This window comes from Myotis davidii, unplaced genomic scaffold (genome assembly GCF_000327345.1).
Source record: "Myotis davidii unplaced genomic scaffold, ASM32734v1 scaffold32, whole genome shotgun sequence".
Classification (NCBI taxonomy): Eukaryota; Metazoa; Chordata; class Mammalia; order Chiroptera; family Vespertilionidae; genus Myotis; species Myotis davidii.
In genome coordinates, this window is record NW_006286587.1 from 5,607,530 (window position 1) to 5,612,758 (window position 5,229).

General features: G+C 38.4%; 1 protein-coding gene across 2 annotated transcripts in view; it reads left to right on the plus strand.

Moving 5' to 3' along the window:
- PLCB1 (phospholipase C beta 1) overlaps positions 1-5,229 on the plus strand; it is a 631,360-nt gene that overhangs the window by 529,439 nt on the left and 96,692 nt on the right. The window lies entirely within an intron of this gene.

Genomic DNA, 5,229 nt, shown 5'->3' on the forward strand with positions numbered 1-5,229 from the left:
ATACTTCCCAGTTGTTTGTGCCTCTGACATCTAGGCTTACCATTTGCAGAGGGAAACCTAGAAACAAACAAACACCTGAGGCCCCCACTTGGATTTTGAGGGCTTGGTGTAAGCAATCACTGCTATACGGGCCCATTGAAGGTGTCTTTGCAAGTCCAAGCAGATGCTGTTGGTGGCCTGCACACATCTCCTTTGCAGGGCAGCCGCACGGCTCCAGGCTTCTCCAGAGGACTGGCCTGGGCTGATGGGAGCCACCTACTCTGGAGATGCCTGGACAGTTACTCCTGGAATAGAGTGGTCCATGCCCAGAGACTGAAAGATCCTGGAGAATAACTCAGGTGCCTTGCTATTGAGTGGGCAACTTCTGTGTTGCAATTCGCACTCCCAAACTGCCGCCACCCCCCCACCCCCCCACCACCACACACACACACACACCTTTGTTGGGTCAGGCTAAGGCTGAGACCACATTTTAACTTATCTTCTCTCCCTGTTTACCCTGCCTTCCTCACTTCCTGACAATTTTCTCCTGAGCACATACTCTCAATAAATCATTTACTCAAGATCCCCTGTGTGCAGTTCTGCTTATAGAGAACCCAGCGATGCTAAATAGCTTCTGTTTATCATTAAATTATAAATTGAAAGTTTTGCTTGGGAACTAGAATTTAAATGTTTGCCAATAGTTACATCTTTAATCTGGGTGTTTCTTCAGAGATAAGAGTGTATTATTTTTCTTTCCAAAAGCCTTTGAAAAGATTAAGTAAGACTACAGAATGACTTGCTTTGCTCATCTACACACCAGTATGAAATTAGAAGCTCTCCTTAAAAATCCACCAGAAGCTCTGAAACTTTTCTCTCCTACCTTCTTGTGCTTACTACCATACTTAATAAAATTTAATTCAAGGCAAATACAGTTAATATAGATAAAAGTCAATTACTATTCATAGCATCCTTCTCTGATTAGAAAACAGGAGTCTCCTTACTCAATTAGATATATTTTATTTTCTAAGAAATAGAAGTTGGAATGAAGCATTTTCAAGTGAAATTACACGTTTTGTCACTATTTAGAAACAAGACTTTTTATATCATCAACTTCTACCTCTTTGTTAGCCGGGTTCTCCAAGGAGTAAGCTCTCCCTTGAAGAGAACTTTTCAAGACACCAGCCTCTTCGGTGTATGTAGTGCAGCATTTGGGGTAAAGGTCTCATAATGGGACATTTTGCTGATGGTGCCTCTGAGCAACCCTTTATTTTTCTTTCTTTCTTTTTATTTTTTATATATTTTTTAAATTTTATTTTATTGTTTAAAGTATTACAAATAGTAGTACATATGTCTCCTTTTTTCTCTCTTCCCCAATTGCAAGGAAATGTCACTAAGGAATGGAGACCTGGGGCCCTGGAGTTTGCAGGGGTCCTTTCACGTTACTGTCCTTTCAAAGCCTTATCTTTGCAAGATATCACCTGCCAAAAAGCTATTTGGGGAAAATAAAACAGCCCTGGATATAAAAATGCAGTAAAAGTTTAGGTCAACTTTATTTTTGTTTCTCCTCTTTAAAAAAGTGGTGATCAGAAAGGATTTTCAATAAATGTATAATATTGGTTAAACTTAGAGAAAACTTGGACCTTTTCAGTTTTAGAAATAATTTAAAGACATTGAATCAGATAGATTCCATATGGTTTAACAGGAAAAAAAAACAAAAACAAATTTTTCCTTTGGAATGTCTAAACCCATAATTGCCGTCATTTTTGAAATTCAAGAAAAAAGTCATTTGCCCTTACCATGGAACAGTAGGAAAGAAAAGTCATTTCCCACCTCTGAGCACCAGTGCCCTTCATCTTGTCTTGCAGTAATGCACGGTCCTTTGAATGAGGCCACTGAACATAAGGAGCTGTGGTTTTCTCGGAAGAAAATGTTATCTAGGACATGGCAGGCACTGGAGACACTATTTTAGCAGCGAAGACGTTTTTAGTAGAATCCTTTTAACTTGTACCTATAAAGGTCATATCTATTTGAAAATTAAAGACTTCGTTGCTCTGCAAAATATTCCCACATTTGTAATAGTCTAATAAGTTTTCATAGAATAATTTGCAAACCAAATAACTAGGAAAATTGAAAATTCCTCCATGCTTTGGACAATAGATATTTATTTCATATCATGTGAGGAAATATCTATAATAATAAAAGGGTAGTATGCTAATTAGACTAGATGTCTTCCGGACATCATTCCAAAGTTGTTATTCTGGGTAGTAGGTCAGTAAAGTTGTAGAAAGTTGCCTAATATGAATAACAAAGGCTTTATAATATGTTTAGCTATTTCTCTAAATAAAAAGTCATTTAAAAATAATAAACAAAAGACACAGAAGGCCCAGTAATTTTGCAGATACTGTTAAAATTTTTGTTGTGTATCCTGCTAGCATGCTTTCTAGGTACATTTGCTTTTTACCAAGATTTTTTTAATTTCTAAAAATGTTTCACAGCCCTAATACTTTAGCATGGTTATAGAGATGCCTAATGAGACATCAGTATCACTTTTTAAATTTTATTTTTTAAATATGCCTGTAAAGAGACAAAAGTCACTATCCAGTGTATCTATTACAAAGTATTATTTGGTAATAATTTCCAAATGCAATATTTGCTAAAACATGTCAAGATGTGGAGAATAAAAGTAAATATTTACTGAGTGCTTACTATGTTTCTGGTACTGTTCTAAGCCCTTTAATGTCACAGCATAGTTAAGTCTTTAAAAATCCATGTGTCTTAAGTACTACTATTCCCATTTAACAGATGGGAAAAGTGAGGCAGTGAGAGGTTAACTTTATCACCCAGTGCCGCACAGCTGGTAAAGAGCAGAGTTGGGATTGAAATCTAAGCAATCTGGCTCCAGAACTCATGTTCTATACCGCCACTTCTCGAAGTTTAATGATAAAATGCTGATCCTTACTCAGTGGGTCTGGAGTGGGGCCTGGGGCTCAGAAACTACCAGGCCCAAGCGATGGGAGACTGCTGTTCCAGAGCACTCTGTACAGAGTAGCAAAGATCTGTGCTGCACCACATTGCACCATGCACCTCAGTAACAAAATCAGCTTTCTAGTAACCTTCAGTAAGGACTAACCCTTCATTCACTTCCTGTCCCAGCAGCAGGTTACCTGAATGACTGAGCACAGACTATAAGACCTTTACCTTTGATAGTAATATCTTTTGAACTGAAATTTTTGTTGAATCCAATGTCAAGATTTCCCCCTTTAAGTCACTGGATATTATAAAAACTAGTTTTTCAATAAGTTAGGTTTCTGTATACAGATTCTATTTGATCAGATTATACACTGGGTGTTGGCCAAAATACACATACATATCTCCCAACTCCAAACTTTCAAGTTACAAAGGCTACGTTCAGTCACCAAGCATCCATTTCCACCCTTGGGGGAAGTTATGGTCTAAGACAGAGTCCAGGCATTCCTCGGAAGTATGTTGATTTGGTTCCAGACCACCACAAAGTGAGTATCGCAGTAAAGCAGGTCATAATTTTTTTTGCTGGCAAAAGATCGTGCCTTCAGTTTGTAAAAAAAACACATCTGTGAAACATAGTAAAGCGAAGGTAAAAATTGAGGTATGCCTGTACCTGACATCCCAACCTTACTCAGCCCTCAAGGCCAACATTTCTGTTCTCTGGAGTTCTCTCTGTTATCTGTGTGTTTGATACCAGTGCCGGCATGTGAGTTATCTCCACATTTTTGTGCTGGAAAGGGAGAGTTGTTTGATAATACTAACATTTCATTTATTTTAAGAGGCCTAGTTTTTAAGTTGTCAGACTTAAAAAGTTGTTCTTGTCAGTGAGCTTATAGTTTATTTCCTAATTCAGGGTATGGCACCTTGGGGATACCTTCGAAGGAATTTGACTATTTGAAAAGAAAAGGTCCTATGGTCCGGTGTAAATTTCACCAGTAAAATAACCCAACAGCAAAAATCCAAGGTGATAACCTCATAAGGGCACAGCAATGAACTCAGGAAGACCAGCAAATGAGTTGAGCCTCGTCCATGGTTCAAGGACTTGGTGATACAACCAAAGATAAGGTTTATTGGTCATTTTTTATTCTCCTTACATGAAAATCTTCCTCCTCCAATAATAATGCAGCTAAATACTAATTTATAGAAACAATAGCTCCTCCCAGCCCCTGAACTTGAAAGCATCCAATAAAGTAGGAAGAGAGAGTTTGCCTTTTAGGAGCTGGCCTTTAGATAACAACACTGTCCCTTTAATTTGCGTGTGGCTTTGGAGACTACAGGGCACTTGCATTGGATGCCCTGGATAAATCTGGACCCCCATCAGGACAAATATACAGTCTCCATCTTTAAAATGTCAATGGACTCAAGAATGGCTTCCGGTTCCCCTGTCTAAAACAGCGATGAATGCAGACACTTGAATGTCATCCACGCTGTGTGCAATGACATAGAGATTATAAAAGTGTGATTCTCAAGGACAACGTTTCCCACTCTGCTTTCGACCAGGGCTTCTCGAATTTTAAACTGGGGATCTTGTTACATTGCAGATGCAGATATATTAGGTCTGGAGCAGGGCATACAATTCTGCATTTCCAACAAGCTTCCAGGTGATGGTGATGCTGCTGGCCTGTGGAGCATATTTTGAGTAGCAAGGTTTTCAGACTTTATCATGTAGCAGAATCACCTGGATGACTTCTTAAAGCACAGATTGCTGGGCCCCACCTTCAGATTCCTATTCAGTAGGTCTTAGGTAGACACAAGAATTGCATCTCTAACAAGTATTTGCCAAATGGTTTGGCCTACCTTACTATGAAACGTTCATTCTCACGAGATGAATGCCAAAGGCGGTGTTGGTCTCCGTTCTCTTTGAAGAAATCCATAACTTCTGCCTAAGTGCCCATAGTTTATTTCTGCTGAATTCTTTGGAGACCATAACAGTATTTCTAATAAATTTACTATGAAACATTCATTCTCGCGAGATGAATGCAAAAGGCGGTGTTGGTCTCTGTTCTCTTTGAAGGAATCCATAACTTCTGCCTAAGTGCCAATAGTTTATTTCTGCTGAATTCTTTGGAGACCATAACAGTATTTCTAATAAATTAAAGTTGGCTGGAAAAGAAACATATATAAGACATATGAAATGTTCAGCAGAGCTATGGCCTTTAATCTTTAATCTCCTCCTAAATAAACAACTGCAATTATGAGTAAAGCAGTATCTTTATTTTTCATTCA